The sequence below is a fragment of the Silurus aristotelis genome (genome assembly GCF_946808225.1).
Source record: "Silurus aristotelis genome assembly, chromosome: 12".
In the NCBI taxonomy this organism is placed as follows: Eukaryota; Metazoa; Chordata; class Actinopteri; order Siluriformes; family Siluridae; genus Silurus; species Silurus aristotelis.
The window spans coordinates 11,652,346-11,668,061 of record NC_139585.1 but is presented as its reverse complement, the minus strand read 5'-3'; the positions used below and the strand labels follow the sequence as shown (position 1 = coordinate 11,668,061).

The 15,716-nt window shown below is 38.6% G+C and overlaps 1 long non-coding RNA gene across 1 annotated transcript in view; it reads right to left on the bottom strand.

Moving 5' to 3' along the window:
• LOC310734576 overlaps positions 1 to 14,240 on the bottom strand; it is a 342,084-nt gene extending 327,844 nt beyond the window's left edge. Inside the window, exon 1 of the long non-coding RNA XR_014536089.1 lies at positions 14,159 to 14,240. This is a non-coding gene — a long non-coding RNA (uncharacterized lncRNA). The remainder of the gene's footprint in view (positions 1 to 14,158) is intronic.
• Between the last annotated feature and the right edge of the window lie 1,476 nt (positions 14,241 to 15,716).

Genomic DNA, 15,716 nt, shown 5'->3' with positions numbered 1-15,716 from the left:
TGTTTATTTGCTTTATTAATTAATATGCTAGTGTGGTAAAAATATAGCCATATTTCAAGCCATTTTTCTTTCACAAACTCATAGGCACTTATTTTACTCACACATCCACAGTACATTGAAAATGTCATGCCATGAGCTTGGACATTCTGGTGTAACTGTTGTCACCTCCTTGAAAATATATATACAGTATTTATGATGACAGTTGACTTGAAAGCTAGGTTAGAAGTCTAATAGTAGGATGCGAGGGGCAGATTCTGCAGACTTGCTTAGTCAGCAGGATTAAACTGTCCAGCAAGGGATTTCCATAATCATTTTCCGCTTCACTTCCTAAATGGATATGTTCCTTTTCTAGCTAGAAAGTGACACTGGCTTTGTATTCAGAAGATGGTCCTGTGATGGATCTCAGCTTAATAAGAAATTGATCAATTATAAGGTAAATAAAAATTCAATTATTTAACCTCCACTGAGTGTCAACAACTCCACTATTAACACATTAACATTTCAGCAATGCTTTACATAATATATGCCCAGTCAATTATTCAGATAGTTCATTTTCATCACTGATGACTTGATGAATTTACTGAGTTGGCTGTCCAATATGGGGACTTTATATAACTGTTAACTGTTATTTATATGAATATGTGCAATTCCTGTTAATTCTGCAACAAACCATGATCATTATGTTCTCATGTACTGTATATGTACTGTGATGTTGAGGAGTAAAAGATAATACTGCAACTATAAAGTGAGCCCATGACTGAAGCGCAATATGCACCAAATGGTATCACAATACTCTAGAGAAATAGTAAAGAACTTAAATCCTTATGAACTTATGTTGAACTTATGTGGCTTTCATTAAAAAAAAGTAAGAATTCATTAAATAATAAAAATAAAAATGCAAAGATATTAGCGAACTGCAATAAATCCATAATGAATTGGGCAAAATATTAGGATGGGTTACTCAGCAGTGGACTGAAAATAAATTGTATTAAATCCACACAAAAAAACCCTCAAAGAACTAAACTGAAAAAGAAAATCAAACGCATTGAGCCAAGAGAGACAGTACAAAGCAGGACTGTTGGCTATCACAAGGATGCAAACAGTCATACCACATAAGACACAACACTATATTTACAAAAATTCACCCCTGTCCCCTCACCAATTCCTCCCAAAATACTCCAAAAGAGCAGTATTTTCCCTCTAATAAATATGACAAATTTGGAATTATTGACAGTTCTGCAGATGTTTTCCATTTTAAAGATTGTGCTACACTCTTGTTATGGTAAATACAATATTTTTTTTTTATGGTAAATAAAACCTATTAAAGTTTGTTTGACTTGAATACATAAAATTACATTTCCATTTGCAGCATTTAACAAACACCCTAGTCCAGAACAATGTACAAAAGTGTAGACTATAACTCTTGATTTTTACAAAGCAAACTTGTATAGTGCTAATGTAAGTGTTTCAGGAAGAGGTAGGTCTTCAACGGTCGCATAAAGCCAGATGCCGCTGTTCGTTCATCTGGGGGAAGCTCATTCCACCACCTCATTGCCAGAACATAGAAAAATATACTTACTTGAAATATACTTACCTCTCATTCTGAAAGAAGTTGGTTCCAGTCGAGCAGTGCTGGAGGATCTCAGAAAGCTTGATCAAGGGCCCAGGAGCAACTTGGTAGTGCTGCGATTTAAACACATGACCTCATGATCCTAAAGACCAATGAGTACACTTTACTGATAATGAAAATTGAAATTTCAAATACAAGTAAAAATTGTTTAAAACACTTTTCTGCCTCGAGACTTCCCAAAATGGGGTCATGGGAAAAAAGTATAAATACTGTACTTCTGCAATGGGTGGTATTTTAGTGCCATATACCATTGCTTGATATGGCTTAGCCAGTGTGGTAAAGTAAAAATATTGGCAGAAATAACAACAACAACAAAAAAAGAATTATACAAAAAAAGAATAAAACAAACACAGCAGGAAGGCAAACAAAGCACACAAACTGCAGTGTTCACAAAATGCCCAAAGGAAATAACAAACACGCCATACAAAGTACATTGAAAAATAATAATAATCACTATTAATAACAAATAAATTGGCAAGAAAAGAATAGTAAGGAGAAATAAAATATGTATTATTTATAGAACATTGTTGAATGGTGGCCACTCACGTGAACACAACATGTACAATTCCAATATAAATGGTATACGTTGCAGCAATGAGTGCCAGAGAGATCATGAAAAAATTTATTTACTTGACTACAGCTTACTCCAAATTTAGTGATGGGTATGTTGTGCTTTAGGTTGCAGCATAGTGATGCTGCAAAAAAAAAGTAATGAACCCATGAGCACTAATTAATACTTCACACATTTGGAGAACTTGTCCTAACAATATCAATAATTGTTTACACAAGTGGTCCCAATGCACAATTGTAGATTAGACAAGTGTTGTTTCCAAGATTATGTGCCGAAACCTCTTTGACATATTTGGGTATTGTGTTTTTTTAATTAGTTATTTGCATATTTTTAGCAATAATCACACCAGGAATCTATGTAGAAGCAAAAGCAACACAGGCATATCTTTCATACAGCAACCGATACAGTACATAGTAACAAAGGTGCAAGTACTGCTGTAATGCATACACCTATAGGGCTTTTACTGGCAACTATTGCAAAGCTGTCTACTTTGCAGTAAGTCAATCCACATTTAGTAGGAGGATATTAGACTGCAGAAGACTTGAGTGAATAAATCCACCTATTACATCAAGAAAAAACAAAAAAAAAACATATAATGCTTGCAATGCTGTGACAAATGTATTTGGCTAACCGAGTTTCAGATCATTTTCTGTTGAGAAGACTTAGCATAATAACGTTGCAATTGCTTTCAGAACAGAAATGTGCTAGACTTATTTTGCATCTATCATAATCTGTTTAAGCAAACAAATAAAAAAATAAAATTGGCATATTTTACCCCATTTACTTGTAAATGGCTATATTTATCTGAGGTTTATATGTTATAGCCTTGTAAAAATAAATGCTCATATGATAAATTGTCAGACACATACATTCAAATGCAGCGTTTTATTAAAACACATGAGGCAGACAAATTCTGAGGGAAAACTTATTCAAAATGTAAAACAGGCATTGGTTGTGTGACCAACCAACAGATAAGACTAGGCAGGGGGCAGAACTGAACCAAAAAAAACCCCACATGCGAATAACAATCACTCTCCAAGTGTGAACCACCAAAACCAACAAAGAACACTAGGAGTGAGAGTTATTTATGGTCATGAGTGTGGATGTTGATACATGCACTGCATTCACTATTGATCAGGTCAGTGGCTGAGTACGTTATATACTGTACATACTATGCATTAAAACAAATTTACCTACCATTAAATGGATGACATAATAAATTAGACCAGTAATTAACCATCTATCATACCTCTATTTACATTATAGTAGTTTTACTTCTGAAGTGTGGTTTAATAATTTTTTTTATTTTTTCGACAAGGCAGGCTAAATGTCTAATTTGATAGCAGATAACGTACATCTGACAGAAGTATACATGGCTCTCAAACAAAATATAAAAAGTTTCAAATGCCCGGCATCTATAATGTATTAGGGCTCAGGAGTTGAGTGCAGATTAAATATAAATGAAAAAAGTAATGATTTATTGTGGGCATGAGGTGGCTCAATATAATGCATGCTTTTCCAAAGCTGCAACCAGGCAACACATTGGTCGAAAACAAAGTAGAGGGAAATGAATGGAAAGAAAAGAAAAAGAAACTTGGCACATGGCAAGAATAAGCATCGAGAAGATAGAGCAACAGCAGGCAGCTGTCATGAGACAACTATAAGAATAAAAGACTTTGCCTCAGTGCAGAAAATAAATGACTGCAGATGATTAGACCACCAAACAAAGTGGCCCTCCGATTGCACACTGCCCCCTGGGGAACAACTAAGAGTTCATGTACAAATAAATTATTCTGTGAATGCTTTTTGACCTATACGTGCAAAACACTTTTTATTTAAATTTTTTATTAACAGACCTGTAAACACTGTGCAAATAAATGTTGGCTGATAAAAGCTGCCCTTGGGGTGCAAACTATTTTCCTAAGAGAATAAACTGTGTGACTTGTAGCTAATGGAGCATTGTCCTCTTTGAAAATTTCTCCTCGAGCATTGCTTAAGTCTAATTTCTTCTAAGCATGGCTTTGAATCTACAACATCTGCTATTTATACTAACATTAATGAAGCAGACGTTGTTAGCTCATTATCAAGTAATTTCAAACTCATTGCCCTTCAGTCACATTTCGTAACATGCCTATATGATTCACTCATTTACTAAAGTGTCAAATATTTCACATCAAATCTCCCATAGCATAGTGTGGCACTGAAATATGTGGTTATATTTTTTCCTCTGGTTTAAAAATAGCAATGAAAATTTGCTGACTATTGGTCAATACTGGAATACGATACTCTGAAGAAATAAATTCATATGAATGGTCACAATATAAAAGCTCTTGTTCCTGAGCAGACAAAATCTGATTTACTCTTCTTTACTTTATCTGATTTGATCTGGAGACTAATTTTATTCTGGTGTCACAAAATGTGTCACTTTTAGTAATGGCCACTAATGGATTGTTTTGACTAGTTCATTATCTGCATTTATAGACAGTTAAGAATTAACATAGGAAAAACAGATGTACCGTATTTTCCGGACTATAAGCCGCTACTTTTTTCCCCACTCTCTGAACCCTGCGGCTTAAACAATGAAGCGGCAATTTTAGGAATTTTCCCAGATTTTTCACAAGCTTCAAGCCAAAAAAATGAGCCCTATAACATTAGATCAATGAAATTGCCAAACGGGTTAAGGTGAATTATGACATCCATTTATTACTGTTCCACCTTTTTGTAATGCATTATTTTATTGGGACCTATACTGTGACATAACAGTAGCAAAGATTAGGTGATTTAAAGTTTTTTTATTAATATTATTAATTTATTTTCACTCAATGTTTCAGTTATTGGGATCCCCGAAATGTTCTTTTCTAAGCAATAAAAGGTGGTGAATGGGACACAGTGGGAATCGAGGGGTTTGGGGCTGTTGAAGATACATGGAGGTGAATTAATTTTTTTAATTCAGCACTTAATACAGTGTTCAAAATATTTTTCTTGTACAGTAACCCATGTTCACGTTCTACAACGAGGAGACTCTGGAGGTATTTAAAAAAAAATCAGATAAGCTGTGATGAGGAGACAAATGATAAGAATGAAATTAATCATATTAAAGCAGATGAGAGAATGATTATTTTGATTCCTTTGTGCTTGTAAATCAGTTCACCCAAAACAGTTAAAGGCACTTTCAAAATGAACAAATCATTTGCTAATCACTTTTTATATAACAGACTTACAGCTCAGTTTATGAGTCATATCATGACCCCTATGGTTATGGCAGCACAACCTCCTACAGGGCTTCCTGAAATATCTTACCTATGGAGAGCCAAGATTGTGTGAGTGTGAGAGAATGACATAGCTTGACGTCTGAAACAAAAACAACAAAACTCAGGCAGGTGGCAACACAATATGGCACCTTAAAGAGAGCAATCAATCAAATCATATTATTCATACATGCCCTTTGATAGTAACTAGTAAATATATAAGTAATATCTTTAATAGTGGTCCTCGGTTCTGTGTTTACTGGAAATAATTGGAACACAATAGGTAAAGCCAACCAAGCTTGCAAATAGTGTTAAATATTATTCATATTATCACAAGCTCCAAAATGAGTAATTACTTCTTTAAACTGTTTGAAGGCTTATTGAGAAAACCAGGGAAGCTTAACTAAATTAACTGCCTAATATATTGCTTTAGAAAATAAAATTGGTAATTCTTAAAGTGCAATACAAAGCTTAACACTATAAAGCTTGTCATGTGCACCATATTGTCCATAAAGCTTAGTTAAGTTAGTTTGTTTACTTATGGGATATAACATAAGTTAAAGATAGAGTGTGTCCTGATCCCAGTGCACTCAATATTTCTGTGGTTGTGAGCCTGCTTTGTGTGTATATGTGTGTGTGTGTGTGTGTGTGTGTGTGTGTGTGTGTGTGTGTGTGTGTGTGTGTGTGTGTGTGTGTATACAGGTGTGCCAGAAGGTGTGTATTTTAATCCATTATTGATAACCAGGCCCATGGAAGTCTCAAGGTTTAAGAATCATTTTCCCTGTACAGGGGGGGATTTATTTTTTGAATTGCTCACACACACACACACACACACACACACACACACACACACACACACACACACACACACACACACACACACACACAGAGCATTCTATTTACACACCAAACAGCAGGCTTATATTACCAACTTACTACACAATGCATCTTGTGCTGTTGTTTTGCTTTCTTTGATAAACACTGCCCTTGGAAATAGCTAAATTTGCTTTGTTTCTCTTCTCTTCTTTGGACCTATCTGGCGACTAAAACAGCTGGCTTGATGGATCATTTATTTAATAATCTTGGCTTAGTGGTTTAACAGTTAGTTTCAACCCATCTTACCTAAATTGAGATGTGTGGTGGCTTTATGACTTGCATTTCTAGAAAAGAAGTTCCCTATAAGGTTTTTTAAGACCTAAAATAGAGCATATTGTAAAATATTTTAATATTGTAAAACAGATGTATTTAAAATTCATTATATATACAGTACATACCAAAAGTTTATATATATTATATATACAGTACAGACCAAAAGTTTGGACACACCTGCTCATTCAAAGAGTTTTCTTTATTTTCATGACATTAAAAATTGTAGAGTCACACTGAAGGCATCAAAACTATGAATTCACACGTGGAATTATATACATAACAAAAAAGTTAACTAAACATATGTCAAATTGTAGGTTCTTCAAAGTAGCCACCTTCTGCTTAGATTACTGCTTTGCACACTCTTGGCATTCTCTTGATGCCTACTTTGAAGTACCTACAATATGACATATTTTCAGTTTACTTTTTTGTTATGTATATAATTCCATATATAATTCCACATGTGTTAATTCCACATAGTTTTAATGCCTTCAGTGTGATATTACAATTTTCATAGTCATGAAAATAAAGAAAACTCTTTGAATGAGCAGGTGTGTCCAAACTTTTGGTCTGTACTGTATATATAATATATATAAACTTTTGGTCTGTACTGTATATATATATATATATATATATATATATATATATATATATATATATATATATATATATATATATATATATATATCTCGCTGAGGTGGAGCGGCACGCCAGTTCCTGGGGCTCGCAAATAGACCTCGCAGAAGGCTTCGAGATGGGCTTGTCCCTTTCTCCAACCTCACCTGCTTGGTCCAGCACTCCCGTACATGCTCAGAAGCACGACTTTCATTGGTTTCTTTCCCATGTGATGAGAGCATTAGCTCCGCCGCTCTTCCTCTGAGGAGGGGGGGGGTACGCTTTGCACATCCTGTGCATGATCTGCACAAATTGCGCCACGCTCATTGTGCCACGCACATTCTGCTCGCATTTCTATGCATTCGCTCGAATCCCGGAGAGCACTCCTTGAGTTGAGGGGGTTAAAAAAATAAATAAAATAAAATAATAATTAGCCAGTAAGCATTTTCTGGGGTTGTGACCTGTGCCATAGCCAAGCTACATAACTTGGTTGGCTCATAAGCAGAAAGTCCCTCCGTTTAGTAAGCTGGACGAGTGCTCTTTTACACCGGGTCACAACCTCCATGTCAAGGTCTCCCATTCTTTCCAGACCTGGTCATGGGTGAAGCCCCTTCAGCCCCTTTACGATGCTATATTCATACGTCATGAGGCAGAAAGTACATGGGTCTGGAGCACTGCCACGGGATGAAGAGACGCTTGTGAGCTATCTCTTTCATGGGATCACCTCCTTCCTCCAGACCCCAACATTACCCATGGAAACCTTGCATAATACATTGGCACTCGTGGGTAAGGTTTACGACTCGGCTTCAGGGTACTGCCCCAGGTCTAGGCACACAAGAGATCAGTCACGAGAGGCCGATACCCCTAAGAGACTTCCTGGAAAGCTCTGCCAGACTTTCTCCTGCTGATTTATTTTGAATCTCGTCCGCCCTATTTCAACGGGGTTCTTCCCACTCTGGTGGGAACCGAGCAGGCTCTAATCATGGAACGAGAAGTAAACACTGACCTGAGGAAGGAGGCCATTGAGGTAGTCCCATCATCAGAACAAGAGTCCGTGTTTTACAGCTGGGCCTTCATAGTTCCCAAAAAAGGACTGAGAGGGTTGTGTCCTATTTTGGATCTACATCAGGTGAACCACTTACTCATGAGACTTAGGTTCAGTATGCTGACCCTCAAGCAGGTCGTGTCTTAATTCAGATCAGAGGACTGGTTTGTCACAGTAGATCTAAAGGATGCATGCCTTCATGTATCCATCCTTCCTTTTCACAGGAAGTTCCTGGGATTCGCTTTCGGGGCCGAAGCTTACCGGTATTGGGTTCTTCCGCTTGGCATTCCCCTCTCACCCCGCACCTTCACAAAATATGTCGATGTGGCTCTGGTCTCCCTGAGACTTAAGGGCATCCACATACTCAACTATATCGGCCATTGGTTGATATTAGCTTGATTAGAGCAATGAGCAGTCTGGAATTGAGATGTTGTTCCCACTCAGATGAAGGTTATGGGATTTCCTCTGAATGTGAAATGTGCTTTCTTGATTACAGAGAACCACTTATCTTGGTGTCATAGAGGATTCGATTACTTTGCGAGCGCAACTTTTTCCTGCCCGCATTTTGCCCATTTTAACGTCCATCAGGAAGGTCAGAGAAGGACAGCCTCTTACTGTCAAGCAGTTCCAGAAACTGCTAGGAATCATGGCAGCTGCACCCAGTGTTATCCTACTTGGCCTTCTGTACATGTGTCCCCTTCAGTGGTGGCTCAGGTCCTATGGGTTCTCACGGAAGGGCAATGCCCCCATTCGATCAAGGTCACGTGAGAATGCCTACATTCTCCATGCCACTAGGAGGTCATATGCCGACAGATGGTGGGTGTCTGTTCCGCTTGCGATCACCACCAGCTGGATCCAGTCCACTGCCTGGTTGGCTCAGTGCTGGATTTCCTTAGCAGGGCAGTCTCTGGGCAGAGACCCTCTTGTGATGCGTTTTCTTCACAGCACCAGGAGGCTGAGGCCCCTGGTGCGACCTAGAGTGCCTTGATGGGGTCTGGCTGTCATTGAGCCCCTGGCATCTCTCTATCAAGACTGCGTTTTTTTTGTATGGCCAATACTTTTTTTAACTTTTTTTAACTGGCTGTACCCGGTACACACTGGCCACCAAAATCCATAGGATGGGTCCCTGGAGAAAGTCTGACCAATTGCTCATTGGCTATGGCCCTCCAAGGGTAGGCCTCCCTGCCAATAATCAGACCCTTCGCAGATGGATCATTGATGCCATTGCATCATTATATGAGATCTCTGGTCTCTCCGCTCCATTCGGGTTCAGAGCTCACTCCAGCTGGAGTGTGGCTGCTTCAAAGGCTTGGTCCTTTGGAGTACCCCTCCAAGACATTTGCAATGCTGCGGGCTGGTCCACCTGAATGACCTTTGGCCGGTTCTACAACCTGGACCGCAGTGCAACTCCTGGCCCCTCTGTCCTTCGACCTGTTTATACACACTATTCAGGGACTGGTCAGTCTGGCATGATCGGACACTTGTTCCCAAAGCGTTTTGACGCAGTTCGAGTTCCTAAAAGGGGAACGTCTCCAGGTTACATATGTAACCCTAGTTCCCTGAGGGAACGAAATGCTGCGTCTCTAAACCACACTGCCAGCGTCCCTGCAGCGCTTCCTTATCTCTTACAGAAACTGGGTCTTACCTCAATCCATGTACATTTTATACTACCTGGTCATGACATCATCCCGCCAGTGACGGCCAGTGTCCAATTTATTTACTGATTACACACATTATTTCAGAGAGTTAACACTCGGGCGCATTTCCAAAGTGTTTCGATGCAGCAACTCGTTCCCTTAGGAAACTAGCTAAGAAATAATCAAGTGCCCTGCATATCTGTGTTGATTTGAGGCAAGTGAAAAATTCTATAATCCCTGACAAGTCCCCATTGCTGACTGCGGAGGTACTCACAGCCCAATTTTATGGTGCTACTATGTTCTGCAAGTTGGACCCTAGAGAGGGGTGCCCTCACACCCAACCCCCGGGAACCTGACAGCTTTTGTGACACACATGGGATTCTTCTGCTATACCAGAATGCCTTTTGGCCTTAACTCTACCCCTTCCTGTTTTCAGAGAATAATGACTTCTGTGTTAGCATACCAGGAATAGTCATTTATGATTAACATTGATAATGTGCTTGTGCATGGGGCAACTAAACAGATTCACAATGAGCGCCTAAGTAGGGTGTTCCATGCACTAGCCAAACAGCACTCAAAAGTGACAAATGTCTCTTGGCTGTGTGTGCCATTTACTTTGTGGGATTCAAACTGTTGGCAGTGGACATTTATCCACTTCAATCCAATGTAGAGTCTATCCAATCCATTCCCGAGTCGACTTCGCCTGTGTTGGTGGCTTTCTTTTTAGGGATGATGGATTATTACTCAAAGTTTCTTCCCTACTATTAATCAATTACAGCCCCCTTGCAACAATGGAAAGATCAACCCTAGTGTCGACACAAGCGTGCAAAAAGGCTGTGCACACTTTAACATCTTAGCTCACATCGCCACCTGTGCTGGCACATTTCAGCACCTCTAGTGAGACTCTGGTCACCTGTGATGCGTCCACCACAGCCATTGAAGTCATGCTGTCAAATACATATACAGTACAGTACAAGTAAAGTGTGGTGCTAAAAGCCCTATAGCCTTTGCTTCCTGTACCCTCAATCCAACATAGCAGTGGTACTCAGTTGGGGATGGCTGGGCATAGATAAGGAGATTGAAACACTATTTAAGGACTGCTCTGCCTGTCTTGTGAGAGGTAGGACAGGTCTGCTCCTCTTATGTTAAGTAGGGATCTCAGATTACCAATTGATAGCCTATGCCACCTGCACCCCTTGAATCTCCCCAGGTGTCAAAGCTTCAGTTATTCATCAACAGTGCTGAATAAAAATGTAGTTTGAAAAACACATGAAAAATCACCAAACATCGCTGTAAATGACTGTGTTAGGGTGCGTATGCCTTACAAGAACAACAAACTGGCATCATTCTGGTATCCTCCACTGAGAATTTCACATTGGGCAGCCCAGCATTTTATCTTGTGAGCTAAGGCTTCATTCAGGAAGTGGTCTCCTGAGGCAGATCAGACTGATTGAGGAGGTTTTCGACTGCACTACCGACTACATCAACTTCTTTATGGATGTTTTAAATCTCATGCCTGCACAGATTCACACACAAAGCATATACCTGAACATACAGAAGCTAGCATCGGCTACACTGCATGCGCATTTTTAGTGTCCTGGTCTTGATGTCACCCCACCGGTTGGCCAGTTTCCACACGTGATTCAGAGTGTGAGCAATGCAGAAGCATTCCCAAAGCATTTTGACCCAGTTCGAGTTCCTTAAAGGGAACAGTTTCTTTCCCACTGCAGTCAGCCTGCAACTCAGTCACTTTCACATTTTAAATTGCACTACTTTTAATGCAAACTCACTTCTGTGTACAATATTTATTTCATTCAAGATTTTGTACATACTTTGTCTGTATATACATGTTTGGACAGTCCCTTTCACTTTTACATTCTAATTTGCACTACTTCTCATGCAAAGCCACTTTCTGTATACAGTATTTATTTAATTTACTATAGTTTATTAAAAAAACTACACATTTTGTATCTATGTACAGTATGTTTGCACCTGACACCAAGACAAATTCCTAGTACTGTAAAGTGCTCTTTTGCTGAACCCTTTTCTGTACCTTGCAATAAATCTTTTTTTCTGATTCTTAATACGATCATTGACACAACAACTTTAGAAAACATCAATATTATACGAAAAACATAATATATAAAAAGCATAACGGAGCGCTGCATCACAGATATGTATCTCATACAGTGAGAGATAATTTCATTACTAAAGCAAGAAACCCAATTAACACAATTCAACAAGTGTCCTTTTACTGCAGCCACAGCTGCACTACCTGCATATATCAACTTTTAATATTACTTTTCAATTAATCTCATTAAAAGATTCCAAACTTTTCAGGCATTTTGATGCATTTCTCTTGTGCATCAGTTTTCCTGGGAATTTGAAATTAGAGAAAAATTTCCTTCTTTCAATTTTACAGGAAAAAAAACACAAAAGCTTCATGAAAAAAATTTAAGCATTCATATAAAAGCTTAAAAACTTAAAAACCGGGGATCGAGAGCACGCATCCTAATCACTAGACCACCAGGGAACACACATATGTTTACAGAAATAAAGAAGTATAAAATAACTTTATGCCCTTAAACTGAACTTAAATGTTGCAAATATAACAGCTGAGAGCTAGTAATAAGGCCAACCTACAACTGACACTAGGTATGATAACATTTTGATGTCAAGTGTATATTTTACAAGCCTGGCGTTTATCAACCTTTTGGTAGCTCCATGAGGTTGCTATTTGCTGTTGAGTGTACTCCAGTTTTACCTTGACTTCTGAAGTGCTGATGCTGACATAATATTGGCAGGCTGAGTCAGCCAGTGTCATCTTTCCTGACATATTAAGGTCATATCGCTTCACTCAAAATATTTTTGCTGTCTGAACCTGGATAAGAATAGCACAACTTCAGTATCAAGGCATCATTCCAGGACAATACAGTATTTATCATATATAAATACATCACATCCAAATGATCTAAAATTATCTTCTTGGTACCTGAAACCAAGCCTGCTTTTAAAAATTTAGTGGACCCTGTGCCTAAAAAGGTCAAAAGTAGGACATAATTTTATCAGTATACAGAGATACATAGATATATTTTTTGTCTTAGCCAACATAAAAATGCACTTCAATCTTTCTGGCATACTGTAAAGGTTTAAAATAATCTTCATTAAAATACAGTCCAGCAAATATTTGTATTTTGTACAATGGATTCATGGTTACAGGTCAGGTTTATGATGCGTGTAAGCTGCAAGGGGCACAGGCTAGTGTAAATGGCCCTCAAATCATCCTAGATGGAAACGTACGACTGAGAACTGTTGTCTAGATACCATAATAACTGTCCACGAATGATATAAAGATGGGTCTCTTTCCAACATGCAGTACAAAGTACTTGAACAGTTTGATTTTACCATGATATAAGTTCTACAAGTCTTTGGATGTGCAACACTTTTCTAAATGACAAGTACCGTATTTTTCGGACTATAAGCCGCTACTTTTTTCCCACTTTTTGAACCCCGCGGCTTAAACAACGAAGCGGCTAATTTATGGATTTTTCCTGGGTTTTTCCCGGTTTCACAAACTCAAAAAACTGAGCGACATAACATTAGACCAATGAAATTTTTGAACGGAAATGAAAAAAAAAAAAAAAAAAAAACGCACCTCATCTGTGTTCTGAGCCGCACGCCATCGGGAGAAAAACTTTCATCGGTGTTGATTTTTAAACGCACGACGATGACAAAAGATAAACTCCCGAGAGAAATACAGTGGTACCTTGACCTACGATTTTAATTCGTTCAGTGGATGAGCTCGGATCTCCATTTGCTCGCACATCAAATCAGTTTTCTATATTGAAAATATTTAAAATGGTATTAATCCGTTCCAACCCTCAAAATGACACCCCGTTTTTATGTTTCATGTTATTAAATTGGAAAAAACATTTCTAAATAGAGCTAAAGATAACGCCGGTGGGGTGTGTGTGTGTATGGGTGGGTGTGTGTGTGTGTGGAGGGGGGTAGAGGCGATAAGTGGAGGCGGAGGGAAAACTCGTTTTTTACTATCACTCCTGTATACTACGCATCCCTAAACTTTTAAATTTTTACTTTTTCTTCTTTTCTTATCTTAATTTCCATCACAATCTTCTCTTTCTGGCTTCGCTTCGCGATCTAGCAGTGACGTCTCAAGCTTGTACCTCAATTTTTTGCTCATGTAACAAAGCAAAAAAATTGACCGAGTGACCGCTCGTATCTCGGAAAACTCGTACATTAATGCACTCATAGGACAAGGTACCACTGTAGTTGTGAAAGGAAGGAGGAAAACAGTGAACAATGAATTACTTGGTCGGCTACTGTTTAGATACAAGCCGTTAACGCGTTGAGTCAGGGTGAAGGGAGAGCTCACTAAAACTCCAGTTGCAACACAAATCCTTTAAGCACAGACAGGTTTCCAAAACTCGTGCTTTTTTATTTTTCTTGGCAACAGCGTGTTGGGTTAGTCAAAGAAACTTAGAAATGAGCATCAGAAAATAATGAGCACATAATCCTCAGTACCACACGCACATACACACACACACACACACACACACACGCAGTAATACCGGAAGAATGCAGTGACGTGCTGTTCACAAAACAGCACGTTACTGCTCTTAAAGGAGCCACAACATATTTCACCCGTTACACCGTGTAACAGACACTGTCTTTCGGTAAAGCCTGTGTAAAGTTCATTAGTTTCAGTGTAGACAGTGTAGGCTTATACACAGGTGCGGCTTATTTATGTTAAAAATACAAATATTTGTAAAATTCAGCTTATACAAGGGTGCGCTTTATAGTCCGGAAATTACGGTACTGTACATTGTTTGCATTTCAGTCAGTCCTCGTACCCTAAGACCCTGGATGAGACCATTGCAACCAGCATAGAAATATTTTCCCATAGGTTAAAAGGGACCATTTTCAAATTATTTAGATTTGTGGTAACGCTTTCATCAAAGAAATCTATCGAAGAAAGCAAGAAAAATGTCTTACCCCACACGCCAAGCTGAGCCAACGACCCCCTCACTGTATAGTTAAAGCATTTGAGCTTAACCTATTCCTTTAGGGCTTTGACGCACATGCATTCTCCTGTATAACATCTCCGTTCGCTTGTCAAGAACTTGGTGAAGGATGACTCATCTCACTTTTTTTCCCTCCACATCCCTGCATTCCAGTGTCACTGAACTCTCAAGTGTGCACTGGTCGTTGTAATGACAGGTTTATGCACTGCAACCCTACTATAATATCAGACCTGCTGACAGTCAGACCAGATCCTGCTCTGACATTCTCAGCAACCTAAACAACATTCCCCCCCATAAGCATCATATTCATGAAATGTATGCATTCAAACACAACTTCAAGCTCTATTTATTGAGGTTCCTCTTAAATCTACATGAAGATGTCCCTGTAGAAACATTAAAACATTACTATATTTGAGCAGGCTTGATGACTGGAACTCCTGCTGTCCATTTACCAATAATAAACTACATTTCAAATTCACTAAAATCATGAACCAAACCTGAGGTCAGCTGTCATGCCAGAGATGATTTCCAAATATTCTGCTATAATCTAAAAGCTATATAGATTTTTCCCCCCTCTTTTCAATGCTTTTTGTTAATTGGTTTTAATCCATGACATACTATTTTACATTATAAAATACAACATTTGATCAAGGTAGGTGAATACTTGTATGCAAGGCCATTAATATATCCATCCTTTCATCCATCAAATTTCTCTACCTCTAAACTTGAAATTGGCACCTTGACACAAATTTTCAATGTCAAAAAAGAATAAGAACAAAAGA